Here is an 18,417-nt window from a genome sequence, read left to right on the forward strand (position 1 = left end):
TTTTAGAGTGTTTCTGTGAGTGAGAGATAAATGAGAACATGGTAAAAGTCCAAAATATACCAGCTGAATAAAACCCAATCTGTTAAATTTTCCAAGACAACACTCTGCTCCCTGAGCTTTACTAGAAGCAGTATGGTGAGTGCAGCCCAATCTTCCCTGAACAGGAAAACCTCAGACCTGTGTATCAATGGCACAACGAGCCAAAGAGTGTAACAAAGACCCTTTCAGACATGGGAAAATCTAACTAGGAAGGACAAACCAGCTGCTGTAAAAGAACCAAATGTTCTATGTCCTAATACATTTCCAAAGGTGGGGTTTTATAGGAATACATGACTTTATTTGTATAACTTCACACTTCACACCAATGTCATATCAGCTCTTTCAAAGTATTTCACCAAATAAAACAAGCATGAACAGCAAGAGACTCAGAGTACACACTTGCAGAATTGTTTGATCACAGTAGAGTTGCTCTGATTACAGAGTTTTCACTCCTCTGTTGACTCTACAAAGTCTTCTGAAAGGGAAAAACATCCAGATATGAGCAACTTCTGAATGCCAGCTCACTGTGCTACCCCCCTGCATTGCCTGCTACCCAACAAATCATTGGGAAGGTCAGTACCAAACTTCAGCAATTAAAAGGAAAAAAAAAATCTTTTAAGTTGCTCCTATAAGAGAGTCACACAAATTAATTACTGAGACAGACCTGATTGCAAACTGCTGAGGACTTGACAGTAGCACACACTGAGTTTTGTTCAGAAGAAAAAAGTGGGGAAAAAAACCCAAATACTCCCATTCTTTTATGACTGGGCAAATACATTTTACCACATCACATGTTCTTCTCTGGAGTTTTACCATCCATTTCTAAATAAACTAGATACTAACACTGTACACATTTTCAGAGACCAAAAATTTGTTTTTTTCTCCAAAACCGGGACACATGTAAAACCAGCAGTTTCCATGTAACAAATTAAGGACAGAGAAAGATGACTTGAGGACTGACCTCAGAAATTCATTAAATTGCAGTACCCTGCTTCCTGCTAGAATTACCTTTGGAATTGGTTATTTGTTTTAAAAATGGACTCCCTTCAGCGTTTCCTAGGAGCACCAAGGCAACTGCCATTCCAGTCTCTGGAAGGATTAAACTAAGAGGGAGAATCAAAGTAACCCAGTAAAGTTTCTTAAAATCGGTTTTTGACTGTTTGCTACCTATGTATCCTAAAATATAGGAACCAAAGGTCAAGGCAAAGAGCAAGCTGAGAAACAGAAAAAAAAAAAAAAGAAAAAAGCTTTTTGGAATTTCATTATTTAAAAGGTTTCACTACAGAACTTCTTTGTATAACAAGCCTTTTAGAAAAGAAAAAGTATTGAATTACATCTGTCTTTTTAGCAAAGCACACAAAAGGCAGTGAAAAGAAAGTAGAGCACAGGAACACAAAGTGTAAAGTGAAAGATGAGTTTCAATTTTGTAAAATATGTTCTACTAGGACTGATGTCACCAGAATGTCAAAATGTGTTTTAAAGTACAGCATTTGAGTTCTGAAATTGATTTCTCTCTTTCTTAAGGCAATATTAATATTAGCATTTTACTATTTTCCCACTTTATCAACAAAAGATGGGGGCTTTTTCTCAGTATTTGTTTTGGGGAGGACACACATAGCCTACATCCCTTAATGAGTGCAATAGCATTGGTTAAAACAATTGCAGCAGAAAGAAAAAAATATCAGCTTCATGAACATTTTAATTAAATGTGTTTTCTGGCTAAAATCAGGGAAATTCCATTCTTGAAGCGCAATCTTGCAAGTGTGAAGCAGGAATGTAAGAATTCATTTATTTCTCTGTCAATGACAGTGCTACCAAGCCAGGTTAATTATGGCCATACTGAAATCTTTGTATAAACACAGCTACAGCAAAAGGAAAACTGGTTGTACTGCTTCCAATCTGGTTTTACTCAGACATTGTTCAAAGTCTGGCAAGCACAAGTAACTCCGGTCACTATCTAATTCCTTTCTGATATGATGGGCCGTGCAGTATTTGAGGACTGGCAAAAGTGCTTTGATAGGCAAAGCAAAGTCTGACAGCAACAGACGACTTGGGTGTCTTTGCAGCAGGTAAGGGCTCTGGGCAGGGTGAAGTACAGAGGTTCCTGGCGCTTGGTTGGGCTGTGAAGTAAATAAATCAGCATTTTGCTTTCCCTGCTGGGTTCCTCCAGCACTGCTAGCACTGGATGGAACTAACAGGATGACATTAATCTGCAGTCCCCTCTCAGGCCCCTGGGAATCCCCCACCAGTGGAGATCCCTCAAGTAGCCCATGGCCACCTCCTGCTACCACTTCAGCCCTTTCTACTGCCCTACAAAGAACGCAGTGTTTTCATTCACACTGTTACAGCACACAACCAAACATCTAAAAACTGTTTTGAACACTTTCTTAGTATTTAGTAACACCTGAAAACAAAGAGCACTTAATGCTGTTCTCCAAAAGGCCAATTCAGAACTTGGACAACTTCAACATGTAAATGATGTGGGAATGAGCTTAGAAATATGTTTATGAAATGCACAGTCAGAGACAATCAGGATTCCCCTGGATTCCAGGATCCACATTAATACTCCCTCTTAATATGTTGCTTGCTAGGGATTACTTATTACTTGTTTGCATTATTACTTATTTACAGATGTTATTACTGCTCAGCTGGACATTTTCATTATTGATGAATGCCACTACACATTTGAAAAGAAAAGAGCAATTGTAATGTTTGAGTTTTTGGGGAGATGCAACTAATGGGAAAACGGTGCCAAAGTCCTTCAGCCAATCCTTTCCACCTCCAGCTACCCAAGGCAAGCTGAACACAAACTACAAGAGTGCTAATTCTATATAGCATGGGAATACTGAGAAAAGTTGAACAAAAAATGCTGCAACAGTTGAAGTCATTGCATTGCATAAAGCCCAAGAGGCTTAAAGTACATCTCCCATTCTTTGATCTACAACCTGAGACTCCAGCCTGTGGCTGCATCAAACACACAACAGGGGCTTCCCATAGCTTCTGTCTCCCATTTCACCACACTTTGTCTCCAACAGGAAAGGATTCTGCTCACTGATGCTGCTACCCTGATTTTGTGCAAGTGCTTCCAGAGAGAAGCAGTCAGTATCAGAACAAGGCTCCAAGTGATACTGAGCGAGTCCACCTGGAATCTTTGGAAAGATTAAATGGACCAAAAAGGCTTTTCCAGCTTCTTTTCCCAGAGGACAAAACCCTCTCTGTTACTCCACTCATTTTATTAACTTATTAACACACCTGGATAGGCACAAAATATGTGAATTATATATGTAAAACCTAACTTTGCGGAAAAGAAATCTCTCAAAATTTATAATCATAAAGTCACAAGGAATGAACAGGAAAATTCACAAGTCTGAAGAGTATTTGCTTTTCCCTAGGATACTGCCAGAACATCTACCTCATCTTTGTTCCAGCTTTGATACAATACTGCACAGCGTCAGTTCCATGGAAATTTCTCCACTTTGCAGCAGGGAAGGGCTCAGGCTGTGCGAGGACAGCAGTGGGTGTTGCTTTGCAGCGCACAGCTGAGCTCAGCGTGGTCAGTCCTATGCTGCAGGATGGGAGTTATGGGGTGTGTCCCAGCTGGACAGCTCAGTGCTCAGCCTGTGAGAGATGGGGCAGGCAGCAAACCACGGGACACTGACAGAACTTCCTGGGGTGTCCCAATCAGGCACCCACTCTTGGGCTACTGCAATAGGAAAAACAAGCGAAAAAAAACCCTTTAAAAAACCAAACCACCACAACCAAATACACAGACCCCCAAAACCAAAACCCTGAACTAACTCAAGTTTCACTACCCATGTTCTGGGCATGCAGCAAGCAAACAATTACCCAAACTACTCAACTTGTCAGGGGTCCAGCAGAAACAGAACAATTCTGCTCCCCAGTGTCACTGTATTACCTCTCCAGAGTCCCACATCCAGCTCCAAACATTTCCCCCACCTACCCCTGCTTCCCTCTATTGCCTCTCACCTTGAGCACAGAGCAGATAGAGCTACACTGGGGTATTTATACTCAGGCTTTAAAAGGCCTACACAGCACAGACTCTGATGGACTGCAAAGTGGGGTTTTTTTGGTAACTTTCCTAACAAATAACTTTGGAAGATTGAATGGTTAAGCAATTAAAAAGTGGTATTAAGTGGACTTTGGAAAATAAGCCCCTGCTCAGAAGAGCATTATGCATGCTGTTCTCCATTTACTGTGAGTTCAGCCACTAGAACTCCAAATAAGAGCTAAAGGACCACAGGAGAGACATAAAGAGGCCAAGTTTTAAGTTACCTTTAACTCTTATTAGGCAGCAGGGTGCCCTTGCTAACCAAAGCAAAACTAAACACAGCAGAACAGGGATAAGTCCTTCCACCTTGGCCTGCTTGGGACACCTTGCCTACAGCAAACGTTTTCAATTACATGAGTCTGGCATCCTTTTTTGTGCTTTTTAGAGGATAAAATGATAGATATGGCTGTCTTTCCTTTGAAGTATTTGAATGCTCAGTGTCTGAGAAGCATTAAGTGGTCAGCCCAGCTTGGAGAGCTGTTAATTCAAAACAGAGCCACAAACCTGCATGGTTTGTTTAAAGCAAACAAAGAAAACATCCCTCTGTTTGAGACTTACTCTAAACTTTTTTAGTATTAGGATCAGCTTTATTCACTGGAAAGCAGAATGAAACAGCAGCAAGAAAACCAGATTTATTAAAAAAAGATTAAAAGCAAAGAAAGAAAAACACCCAAACCATAATACAAGTAGATGTTTTTTGCAATCTAGAGTAGGAATAATGCTAAAACCATTCCACAGCCCTCCAAACAAGATTTGCCAGCTGGATGAAGTCTTAAAGAAAGTATAGAACACCCCAGAATTCAAGCATGCCATCACATGTGATGTGCATATAAAAATAATTTAGAGACTTTTCCTCACCATCTATAGAAGCTTCATTTTCCAGCAAGTGCTATTCCAGTAATCGACAGATAAAGGAACTGAAAATAAATGAAGGCTTTTTTTCTATAACAAAAAAAAAAAAAAGGGAAGAAAAAGAGCAAGTCATGACTTCCAAAGGAGTAATTTTCTGTTTGAATGTGTCCCTTTGACAAAGCTGAGATAATGCTATGTCATGACTTTCAGAGTACATTTTACTTTTAAAAAAAAAAATCCATTTTAGGTTATTATAGCCATAGAGTACTGCTGCTAAGTAAAATCTGTTTTGTTATCAACCAAAGCTCAACTTGTTGCTGCTCTGCTAATTAATTCCTTGTCATTTCACTTGACCAGAAGGGGAAGAAAGGTTTCTTCTTGGATATTTTTCCATTTAGAGCCCTAAATCAGTTTGCAAGTTTCATCCATCAACCACAGCAGCAGCAGAGCTTGTACCCACACAAGCGGCAGATCAGTTTATAAACTTTTAGAATTACTGTGTTTGCACAAGCTTTTGTATTTAACTGCATCAATTTAAGAGCAGACTTAAAATGGACTGGCACATACGCTTAGACAAGGCTTAGCTATGATAAACTGACTCATTCATTAAATACCTATATAAGAGCTCATTTTCTTCAGGGAAAAGATGGGGATTAATTGCTAATTTAGATAATTATACATTACAGAAGATGAATGACTAGTTCATCCCTAGCAGAAAAAAGTCCCTAAAATAAAAGACTTCCCCTGCTTTTTATGTTACATTCAGTATTTATCCACAAAATAAAGCACCAGGAAATCCTGGAAGGGTCCTTTTAGTATTTTGGAAAAAATGAAAAAAAGAAATTTGGTTCTTCTTAAATTTCATTAAATTCTGCTCCTTGCTTCAACAATAATTACCAACCTCACATTTGGTTTCAGCAGTGATATAGATACTTCTTACAATTTTAGAAGAATAGATTTAACTTAAATCTCTACTGTACTTAGAACTGCAGTATTTTATACATTAAAATATATTTATATTCCTATAAATGCATACTAATGTTTTACTCAGAACTGTTTACTAAATGCATTAATGTGCACTTTAGCTAGCACACTGGATTCCAAGTACTGCTTATTTTAATAATGTATGCTTGAACTCAGCTGTGAATAAGACATGCACAAACTCCATACAAGAAATCTGCATGAAAGTAATTTCCAGTTAAAATTTGGCCCTGCAAGGATGCAGATATTAAAGTTAAAATACATATTAAATTTCAAATAATCAATATTAAAGACTCCTTGTCAAAATTTGCTTTTTAAAAGGAGAAAGAAATGCTATTTTATTTCACATTCAAAACCAAAATACAGTTCTGAGAAGGTGAAAACTTTGCTGCAAGAAGTCAGCAGCTCCCAGCTTTAAAGTTCTGAAAGGAGGCTTATGCAATGCAGAGTTCTAGAGATGGAAAGATTGGGTTCACAGTTATTAACTGGTAAGAGAATAAGGAAATGAGTACAGAACAACACACAAGAAGTAGGAGATTGAAACTAAAAGCAGATTTTGCTCACAAGAGGTTTTTGTTCTTTTCTCCAGCTGCAAGACGCAAGACAGAAAGAACAGAATTCACCGTAAGGAGAGACAGTGAACAACTGGGCTATTTTGGCTTCTTCTCCTTAAATCCATATCTATATAAACTTTCCAGCAAATAAACATTTCTCTTTGCTTCAACTGCCACCCACTGGAAAAGGAAAGCAACATTAATTCCAAATTGCAAGACCCAAAATAGGTCAGAAAATCAATCTGACAGACACTGTTACAGATTGCATTAAAACCATGGGGTAGCTTTGAAAAATCTTAGTGGCACTGCTAGAAATCAGCAAACTTGCAAATTAAACAAACAAAAACCAGGATACAGCAACAAACCAGAGCTCCACTTCGTCTCTCCACCCTGGCCCTAGTGAGAGCATTCGGGTTGTATTACAGAAGTTCTGGAGAGGAGATCCCAAGGATGGAGCAGGAGCAGGGCTGGTAGCACAGGGTGTGACGTGGATGAGCAGCATTGCAGAGCCTGGCATCTCTCATCACTCTGGGCTGCCCCTGCCACGCTCCAGCTCCATGTCTACACTCATGTTACTTCTCTTTCTCACCTGCTCTTGCCTTACAACAGAAATCAATCAACTTCCTTGCCCAAATGGCAGTTTCAGCATTCCTGTTTTCCCTTGTCAGCAACCCCCATGTTCCCTTCAGTGGACACGTGGGGTGTCTGTGGTACAGATCCTACAACTTCATCTTTTGGGAAATAGAGCCACATGGAAAGGCTTGCTGAGTAATAACCCATATAGGCTGCAACAGAGCATTCTTACTTACTTTGGACAGAACTTGTTCTAATTTTCGATAAAATGAACCCACATGTACCCCTACAGAGCTTCACTAGGTCAGCCACGTGAGGTGTTTGCATGCCAAGCCTGCAGTGCAGCTGCGGTGACAGCAGCTGAACAGCATGCTGCACATGTGCCACAAACACCACCCTTCCCTGGAACTGGCTACCCTGCAGAGAGGCAGCCCTGGGGAACCTGTGCCCAGGCTGCCATGGCTCAGGCAGGGAAGATAAAATATCACAGCTGAAACTACTGAGGGAATAAGAGAGAGACATACCCTGAATTCCTGGAGAGAAAAACCAACCTCTGCTGAAACTAGACCAAATAAATGGGGAGAATTCCAGAGGACCTTCAAGAGTTAACATGTTCTAAGGTGTATGTGCAACACAATAGATACTCTGCAATTATAGATGGGCTGAGAGGTACAAATGAATTGCAGATTCCCTCACTGTAAGGGTGCAAGAAAACCAGAGAAAGGAAAGGAAGGTCTAAGAACCTCATACAGGCATGGCAGGGATTAACAGAGACCTATAAATTCTTGATCCAAATAACATGTTTCTTCAAATGGCCTTTACTAAAAAAAGAAAAAAATCCACCAGGAAAAAATACCTGGCAACATTCCCTTGTGAAAATTCTATTCTGTTAATGTAGAAGTGAGGAATGCCCAGTGGAATGACTTCACTGGACTTGTATGACAGGAGATGTTTCTTTCACTGGGCAGAGCTGGGGCCATGATACCTGCCAAAGTTGTAATACTGCTTTGAGCTGTATCTCCTGCTCTCTGGTTCCCCAACATGACTTTTTCTCGGCAAATGCTGTCTGCTGACCCCTGCTTTAACCTGTCCTTCCCTAACTTGTGCTAGGTTTGAAGGAATGTGGTAGCTGGGGATGTTGGCATCTTCTTTTCAGCCAAGAGAACAGAAGACATGTTCCAGTGCCAATGGCTCACTACATTCAGTCCATAGCAAACCTGGTTGAATTTTAGCTCTTATGTTACCTGGCAAAGTGAAGGTCCACAGGAAGAAGCTCTTGCCCCTGGGATGCTACTTCTTAGGTAAACTTGTCAAACAGAAATCGCAGCTTTTGGATCCTGTCAGCTGCTGAGGAATGTAAGCAAATGTAACCTGAGAGGGCTCACAACTCCCTGACACACTAATCTGCTCTGGATATTTGGCAATCAGCACCCCCAAGTCATTAGTGAGACTGAGTTCAGCAAAGGCCACAGTCATCAGACACTTAAGGAAACAGCTGAACCCTTGTTGAGCAATTCACAGCTCAGCATGAGCACAGCATTACAGACCAGCACACTGGATGGGAAGAAATGTAATCATCATTGATCAGCCAGCGCAGGAGCCAGACTATTTAAAAAATTCTTTACAAAAACCCAAATCCAACGATACTGAAAGCATCTATAGTCAAATCTACTCCTTCACCTGCAGAGATACTTGTTTGACTAAGGGTTTCAGATCTAGTTAAACAGAGTTCGTTATCAAAATTATAGAATCTGACTGCACCTGCTTGATGTAAGACAGCCATCAGTGCTCATTCTTACAGAAATATACATTAGATGATAGGCAAGAATAAATCTTACTTTCACAATACTTTTTCAGTAAAATATTAAGACACATAACTGTGTTCCTTAGCAAGTGAAACAGCTTCTAAACAGGCCCTAACAAAATCAGTGAGGTACAAAATACCCAATTTGGATACAAAGTCACACCAGCAAAATGCAGTTTTGCAAGAGACATTCCAAAACATATCATAAACATCTTGAGATAAAACATCCAGGGCAGTCAGTGTCATATTTCAAACATGACAGTCTTTCAAAGTTATTGCACTATGTCTATTAATCTTACTTTTCCATGAGAACACAAGTTAAAAGCATATGATGAGCAGTGCTTGTTACTGGCAGGACCATATATTACTACCAAACTTCTGCACACAGGACTTTTTGAAAAGGAAGGACTGTTACTTTTAAGGAAGAAATACAAGATCCCTCTTTTGTTCAAGCAAGAATCAAATACAGTCTCCTAGAAAAGCATAGTTCAGACATGAAACAATGTGTTAGCAATTGCTTAGCTACCTTTGTACTCAAAATTTCCCACACAAAGGCATACTTCAGAATCCAAGCTTAACCTTGAGTTTGGCTCTTAAGACAGTTTTGATCTTTTCACATATCTATCCACATGTTCAAGCATCTAAATCTTGAAAAAAAAATAAAAGCTTTACTATCAGAAAGAAAAATCTGGTATCACAACCAAAAATCCTTCTTCCTTAGGCTGTTTCTCATAGTGCATATTGATACATTCAATATACTGAAGTAAATTAAATATCTGTGAAATGATGATGAACAAAGTGACAAGCACCCAGATTTCAAAAGTTCCTTCGGCAGGAAAGCCATGGCAAAGCTTAAACTGCATTTCCTCAAGAAACCAGAGAATATGCTAAGAGTCAAGTATACATACAAGGATTTTATTAGATCTCTATTAAATAGGTGTTGATGGGGATAGGAGTAGATAAAATCAAACACTCAGAGAGTAGCTCAACACTTGAGTGCTAAACAGCCATGCAGTTTTCTCTATGTCATCTCATCAGTACACATTCATCACAAAATAAACAACAAGGCTAAACCAACTCAGGTCTGGGCTTCCAACTCTAGATCAGTAGCATGAATTACTTCATAGCTCAGGGGTGTGGGAAAATAAGTTCAAGTTCAGATTTAATGCATTCAAGATGCACTGTATCAATACAGGGAGCCAGGATTAAAACAAGTCCATAAATACCTAAATAATTTATGAGAACTTCAAGGGACTAAACAAAATGTAAATCAAAGCCACTAATGCACAAATGTACATTTTAGAGATTTTCAGCCATCCACGAGGTGAGAAACAAGATAGTAATTCACATAACTCCTCTGAGTCCTGTGGGGTGGAAAGGACGTCAGCTCACGTGCACCTCTTCAGAAAAAGGGGCACCCTTACGGAGAGGTCTGGGAATGCCTGTTTTAGGAGGGTGTCTTTGCCACAGACACACTGTGTCCAGAGCAATGATACCCTGCCCCAAGAAGCTCTCCTGACTCCACTCCCAGCGGGTAAAAGTAAAACCACTTGGTTACATCTCAATCAAGTAAGACTATACCCTGTTCACAGCTCTAAGCAAAAGTACATGAAATAGCAGGATAGATATACACATTACACATCTGCTTTGTTCTCAAAAGCAGGTAGTATCTTCAAATTCAGAATAACCTCTGAGGCATAGAGAGATACTGCTGCTTATTTTTTTTTAAGTTTGATAGTTGCTGATTAAATGAGAGGAGATGGCAGGCACACACCCTCCTCCCTTAGCAGTCCGGCAAGTATCATCCAAAGTCAAAAGCTTAATATGGATTAGTTCCACGAAGTTATCTGAGATAGTCATTCCCAGACTTTATGGATGGTGATTATTATCATATGAATACCAACTATGCATAAGTATCCTTAAATAAACTTTTCCAGATAGAGCATTGCACTCAATGGCAAAGCAATTACCAGAAAACACATTAATTTCAGTAAGAGGATACCATAAAAAGTATTCTGTGGTTTTATGCACTTTCTTGGCTTGAGCAGTATTTGCAAAGAGTTTACTTTACGGCCTGCCTCTTGGCTTTGCAGCTATTGATATAAATCTGTGCTGCATCACATCCATCTTTTAGTCAGAAACTGTCATCTCTGTTGTCAACCAGAAAAAAAGCAACAGGTCCAAAACATAATTTCATGGATGTCAGGGCACCTTGCTGCCACTGAAAGGCAGACATAATATTCCACTTGCATAAATTTTAATCAAAAGAAAAAGGTGCCAACAGAAAATTATTTAAGCACACAGATATACACCTCACATTTCTATCCTCTGTAGCAATGTTACGTGTAATAACAGAGCCTAGTCTAGAGCAGACCAGAAATAAATCCTGCACGACTCTTGCCAAGGTCAGATTTGTGCAGTTCCCAGGACTCCTGTGTGTCAGAACACTCATTTTTCTACCTTTCCTGTTGTCTCCGGTACAGGAACAGCACCCCACTGCACCTTCCAGGAAAAAGGGCAGTATGGATAACGTAGATGGTCCTGCAGAGTTAAAGGCAGTACATTGCTTCATATGGAGCAGATTTCTGCTAAAGTACTCAAATACCATAAAAACCTGTTGGGTAGCTTTGGCTTGAAGAGGCAGTGCCTCTTTAAGAAAGTGTAAAAACTCTTTCGGGTACAAACAACTGCCTTTGAAATGAGAACACAACACAGGGCACTTCAGCGTTATTTTACCAAGGCTGTAAAGAGCTCTCCCAGGCTCATTCCTGTTAATTGTATCTTTGCAAAGTGCAGCCAAGCGGATGCAGAATGATTACTGTTAATGTGCTACCCAAATGGCCCTGAATGGATGCAGCTTTCCCTCTTTCCTTATTCCTCCTCCTTGTCCTTTGGCTCCGAATGGAGCTCTAAAGAAATTCTGCACTGGGATTATGCAGATAAAGGCAGACTCAGAGAAAGACTAGTTCTGTCACAGAGCAGCAGTTAAAAAACTACTGGAACACAAACTGTTTTGGTGCTTTTTAGGCAGCTGCATTCAATGCAAGGATAACCCCAGAGTAAAAAGTCACAATCTTTCTCATCAGTGGATGATTAACAGAGGAATTTGGCTCCTAATGAAGTCAGCCAGCCCCCAGACTCCACTGGTAAATCCCTTCTTGTCATCTTTCACATTCAGCTCTGACTCATTTGCAACAAAAGTTCAATCCCCAGCCTATTTCTTTCTGCAGCAGTTAAAGTACATACTTTGCAAATGCAGTGAAAGGGATGGTGGACTACAGGCACACAATGCACTGGGACTGCATCAGGAAGAGACACACCTGAGTTAGCTTTGGGGAACTGAAATACCTGTGTCAATGAACACGATCCAGGCACATACCTCAGCGCTGGCCAACACCTGTATGTATTTACACTGCACAGGCCACGCTGGGGCTTGGGCCACTGCAGCTCCCTGGAAATCAGCTGCCCTGAGTGAACTTGGCACATCTGCACCTGCCACAGTCCCACCTCCAGGCACAGTGGGAGCTGAGGAAGGGGCTCCTCTGTTTGGGAGCAGCCGCCAGAGCTGAGTTCCCGCTATGGACGGGCAGAGTGCAGATTTGTGCTGCTGCAAAGAGGCAGGGTGACAGCGAAGCCCTTCAAATGGGAACAAGGATGGATGGTTAGTTTAAACTGCTAGGCCCTGAAGTACTCACCAGAATCACAGGCTGGTTAAGGTTGGAAGGGACATTAAAGATAATCCAGTCCCATCTCCCTGCCACTGACAGGGACTCCTTCCACTAAAGCAGCTTGCTCTGAGTCCTGTTCAGCCTGGCTCTCAACACTTCCAGGACTTAATCTGAATGGACTTTGATTGTAATGATTGTGGCTTTTAGACATCAAAATAAACTCAGAGGCCTGAAAGCTTCTGTGCTTTTCCCAGGAAATCAGTAATTAATAATAGATAGCATCTTTCCAAGATTTATTGTTACTTCCTAGATCTATGTAGCATCAATTAGCGAAGTTCTCTTTGAGACATTCTTCTAAAGATTTCTTTTTAAGAAATGTATCGAGAAAATTATTTAAATTTTTTAGTTTAGAAATAGTTTCTGAATAATTCCTTCAGTACAGAGTATCTTTTCATCTATGCTGTGTGACCAAAAAGTAAAAATTATTATGCTATTTCACTGCTCCATTCAATAAAAAAATATGACCCTACTGTATGATTATGTCTAATTAAAAGGTGGGTTATAATTAATGAAGCACAAAACGGCAAAAAAATTAACAATGAGCTCTTTTCTGGTAAGAACAATACAAGCATCTTCCTGATCAATTATGTCACACATACTGCCTGAGCAGAATCACCTTATGATTCTCGCATTACCCACACAGACATCACCATCTGTGTAACTGAATATATTTTTCTGTATGTTTGTATCAGCCACTGAGTGGCAGCAATTCCTTCATACCTAAATCTGAATTATGAGATGTAGGACTGAAATCTCATAGGATTCCCAAATCTTAATTCTTTTGGGCTCCCCCTAAGTTCTTTTGTGTTTAGCAGAACAGGCAATAATAACAACTAGTGAAATGCCTTATTGCACTTTTCAGCTTTTTAGCTGTCCAAGTTCCAAAAGTAATGCACTTCATTCTGAAAATCATACACCCTTAGAAATGGGATGTATTCAATTTCAAAAAACATAGTAAAACTATGTGGGTCAAAGAAACTGAAAACACTGGCATTTAATAATTTCTTAAATTAAAGCACACCCCTGCATTTTATTATGAAATCCAAGGTGAGGATGAGAAACATCAAAAAAGTCAGTTCTCCCCTTGTACGTATCAAGGGATGGGATACAGGACAATTTCATCCTTGCACATAAACTGCCTGCAAGAGCTCCTAGGTCCTGATCTACGCTCTCTGCTCTGTGCTACTTGGATAACCCAGAAGTGAAGTTGTGCAACAGACAGGGCCCGCAAGTAAAGAGATGTCAGATGTAACCACAGAACGCTGTAATCCAATTATTTTAATATTTCATGCCCTAATGCAAACAGGGAATTCTCTAGCGATTAACTGAAAACTGTTTTCTAATAGATGCACGCCTGGCATGTACATACACAAAAGCATCAGGCATTCCTGCTCCTTCATTTCTTACTGTCTGTCGCCATTCAGATGGAAACCCGACCATTTCAAAGACTCTGCATTTCATCTGCTCAAACTCACTGTGGCACGGAGACCGAAACAGAGAGTCGGGGCGGCTGGCTAGGAAAAAAGTTGGTGGTATCAAAGGTGACATTTCTACCGGGAGAAAACTCCACGTTTCTGTCCGGGACCTACCCCGGGCATCTCGCCGCCTCCTGGCACGGGGCACAGCGCTCTCCCTCCTGCATCCCCCGCGGCTTTCCCCGCTCCGAAGCGGCCGGTCCCGTCCGCAGCACCCGGGGGGAGCTCGGGCGGGCCGGGGCCGCAGCCCCATCCCCGCAGCCCAACATGGAGGCTCCGGAGGAGGCAGCCCGGGCCGGGGGCACAGCCCCGCCGCCTGCCGCCCCACCCCAGCGCCGAGGCGCTGCCCGGGACACACGGGGGACCGCGGCTGAGCTCCGGAGACCTTCAATCTCCCTCCCCGTCGCTCTGCCCGCCGGGCGCCCCACGGAAGCCGGGCGGGCCGGAGGGAGCCGGAGCCCGTCTCGCTTCCTCCTTCACCCCAGGCGGGGCAGGAACTGCCGGGCGGCGGCAGCGCCGCGCCGGGGGCAGGTACGGGTACTCACCGCGTCCGAGGAGCCGTCGGGAGCCGCGGCCCCCACCGAGTTTCGGGCACTGTCCCGGGATACGGAGAGCGAGAGCGAAGGAGTGCGGGCGGAGGGATGGGAGGGAGCAGTGTGTGCCCGGCCCGGCTCGACCCGGCCCTCCCCGCCCCGCGCTCCGCTCCGCCCCCGGCCCAGCTGTGGCCGCCCTCACCTGCCTCCTGCCTCTGCTGCTCCTCCTGCCGCTGCCCCTCCCCGGAGGTGCCGCTGTGGCTGTCCCTGCCCGCGCTCCCCCCGGCTCCGTCCCCTCCCCGCTGTCCCCCTTCCCCTCTCCCGCGGCGGCGGCCGCGTGTGGGAACGCCCGAGCCCTCAGCGGGAGCCCCGCGCCGGGCCCCGCCCGAGGCTCCGCTCCGCACCTGGGCTCGGTGCCGTGCTGAGGGAGGGGCTGCGCCCGCGGCAGAGCTCCTGTGGTGGTTGGGCTTTGGGAGCCTTTCGTCCGCTGCTTACCCGGACACGGGGAGGCACCGGGGTTTGAAGCGCCAGAGCTCGGAGTGAGCCCCTGCCCGGCGTGGAGCTGCACTCAGGTGTCCTCAGCCTTTACTGAGCTTTTGGTTAAAACATTCTATACTGGCTTAGAAACCACGGATGTTGTTTTACAACGGGGCCGAACCCCGTAGCTCTGTGGTCACTGCCGCGGCCTCAGTGAGCTCACCTCAGAGGTCTCAGCCTTGGCTGGTGTGCCCGAGATTGGAGGCCTTCACCGGGTCATTCTGGGTGCCAGCCGGGGCTCCCCTTGTCCCTGCTCTGCTCTGGGTGATGGGGCTCGGCTTTTATTCAAGTGCTGTGTTTGTGTTAAAATGAGATATTTTAGGGATAGGCTGCAGCACAGGAATGTGTGATGTGTAGGAACCGAGAAAACCCCTCCATACTTCAAGGCAGACCTTTGTCATCACTTTTTAACCCACACAGGTCATATATAATTGCTCTCATGTTTTCATCTTAAATGACCTCATTCAGCTCTAGCTGAAAACGGTGATGAAATTGCCGGTGTTTTTGTGGTGCTGTGGTAACCGGGTGTTTCTCTGGGCAGGTGTCAGACCCTGGTGAGCAGCAGGGGTGGCAGCATTGCAGGGGCTGTGACCCAACTCTTATACTGCTGCATTCTGAAACGCCAAATTCCACCCATTTGATGTCCAGCTTCTTTCCAGAACATTTCACTCGATAGCTGTAATGTCAAAGTTCCTCGCTTGATCTATCTGACATCATCTTGGAAAGGCTATAATATGTATATAAATCAGTCAATAGTTAATTTATAGTTGGAGAGTCTAATTTGAAGAAACTTATTTCAAAATTGAGAGCTCTAGAAGATATATTGCTAATCACAGTTTGGGTGAAAGCAAAGGAACAGAGTCATCTGAAGTAATTTCCTTTTTACTTCTGTTGCAAATTAAACTATGTAGTATTTTGTACAGCTACATGTTCTTATGCATGATTAAATGTGTTTGGGTTTTTTTGGTTTTTTTTTTTTTTGGATGGAACATCTAATTAATATTTTCCTGGTTTGGGACAGAATGTCATCTGATTAGCTCTCATGCTGTAATAAATTGTTTGAGGTCCTTCATTTAAAATTGTGTAGATTGCTGTTATGCTGAAACCTGGAGGAGTTTTATATGCATAAGCAGTTCATGAATATCATGTTATAAAAGCAAAACTTAAACTATTTTGAATGAGAGGAGAAAAAGCAGAAGCTAATTGTGGGAAGGAGGTTTCCTCATTTCAATACTTCCAGTGTTGGAAATAGTGCTTACAAATATATTTTATTTAATTTCATGTTCTTTTGGTATTTAATGGCATGTAAATGGTCAGAGAGTCTATTTTCATATGTGACCTTACCATATAATATTGCAGCAAACCATTGGTTAACTACAGCTGCATTTCAATTATTTAGAGCATCACTTTTGTCAAAGTCTGTGTGAAACAAAGAGTCATTTCTCATGTGGACTGTGGAAGATTTTGCAAGACCTGAAGAGCTTTGCCTCTCATGTCTTTGTTCAGTCAATGGGTTCAAGCTGAATTAGGACTGAGTAAAATTGTAAAAATTTGATCCATAGGAAATTAAATGGAGAGTCTTCTCAGCTATTAATGTGACTTTAGAAATTTGAGGTGTTTCCTGGTACTGAGACTTTCTTGCTGCCTACTGTCTGTAATTTTTCCTATACAACTCAGCTGTGGTACATGCATGGAAATGCTCCTACAGCAGGAGAGTCTTTCCTCAGAATAGATTCTGATGCAGCTCAGAAGGCTTTATTAACCCATTTTAAGTTCAGTGGATTTGAGAGGGGGATGAAAATCAATTCTTAGTGAACATCCTTTAGATGTCATCATCTCTTTCAGCTTCTAAGTAAATAGTAAGAAATTCTGGATTTCATAGTGATTACAGGGTAACTATTGGAAAGGAAAAGGGCATTACTGTCTCTGATCAATTTTTCTGAAATGTGCCTTTGGATATTTTGTAAAAAGAAAACAGTCTCAAGCTGAGTTTAGAACATCTCATCTCTTTGGTAGCTGGATAGACATCCCAATAATTCCCAATGCCATGGTAAATGACTGCTTTGTTCCAGGAGATCTCTGGGGAGAAGATGAACTACCAGGGCCTCCCACAGCTGGATTTTGTCTTGTATTTTCACATATAAATAACCTACTTTACCTGGGGCCACTTAATTTTTGCCATGTGACTGGATGACGGTAAAGGTGACTTTGAACATGCACATTAGAAACACAAGTTAGCGATAAAATTTTCTGCAGCAAATATAAGCAAAAATTTTCTAGTGGAAGTTAAGAGCTAGTTCTCTGGAGATTTCTGAGACTGGTGCAAAATTGCTTTCAACAAGTGTGTAACAACCTATTGTGAGCTGAAAGACTATATCTATAGTACCTGTTACCTTCAGCAAACCTGATTTTGATCCTGATGGCAGATACTTCATTTATGCAAAGATGACAACTTTTACAAACATGTAATTTCAGAACAGAAAACAGCCATGGCCGTTGCTGCCATTTTTTTTGTCACAGCCCCACTTTATAGCAGGACTTCATTGGTCTCAGTCCCAAGCCTAACCATCAAATGCCTGCTCTCATTTCCTCTTTTCTGGTAGTAGTGGGAGGTGTGAAGAGTCTGGTGGTGATGGGAGTTTCCACCCATTAGCTTCTTACACAGGTCTGTGGTCTATTGTGTAGCTTTACTTTTTGAAGTGTTTTGAGCATTGTTCATTGTCTTCATTGTCCTCAACCTTAAGGTTGAGGTGGGAGGTTTGTGTTCTGTCAGGCTTTTCCTCCAGGTTTCCTTTTGTGAAGGACATGAGCTCTTTACGGATTAACAGTGACATAGATACTGAATTTGGTCATGTGTAGGTCTAGCTGCTGTAAACATTTGAAACAGGAATTAGGCTGCCTTTCCTGCAGTCTTGTTACTATAGAGATTCTTTTGATAGCGACACACATTAATTTCTACTGCTAATCTTTGCAGTTTTTTATACTGATTAAGGAAGGGTTTCTTTGTGTTGGTCTGCCTGCCATTTTTTCAAACTTGGAGCTGAGTTGTGTTTTTCCTACTTTGTCAGGCTGATTTTGTGGATGTTGTATGTGCCTGTGCAGAGCTGTAATTGAGTCAGGAGCATTATCTGCAGGGGAGAGACTGTGGGTAGGCACTACACCTATGAGGAATTATCATCTCTGTGCTTCATTTACTGTGTTTTAGAACTTGAAGATGAGTAATGTTCCGTGCCTAGCAGAGTTTAAGTGGAATGATGGGTTTATTTTCTTTT

At 42.1% G+C, this 18,417-nt stretch overlaps 1 protein-coding gene across 4 annotated transcripts in view; it reads right to left on the minus strand.

The window, feature by feature from the left end:
• The window catches only part of PRKCD (protein kinase C delta), a 60,328-nt gene extending 45,270 nt beyond the window's left edge, over positions 1-15,058 (minus strand). For 2 of the 4 annotated variants that reach the window (XM_088061832.1, XM_005522174.3), the window contains exon 1: positions 14,621-14,778. The gene's annotated coding sequence lies outside the window, so the exon portion shown is untranslated. Of the gene's footprint in view, positions 1-14,620; positions 14,779-14,810; positions 14,892-15,012 lie in introns of those variants that run through there. The other 2 variants (XM_088061831.1, XM_088061830.1) reach the window with 2 other exon arrangements.
• Positions 15,059-18,417: the final 3,359 nt, after the last annotated feature.

Source organism: Pseudopodoces humilis, chromosome 13 (assembly GCF_049639895.1).
Source record: "Pseudopodoces humilis isolate 2021_Gansu_Grassland_sample_001 chromosome 13, ASM4963989v1, whole genome shotgun sequence".
Lineage (NCBI taxonomy): Eukaryota > Metazoa > Chordata > Aves > Passeriformes > Paridae > Pseudopodoces > Pseudopodoces humilis.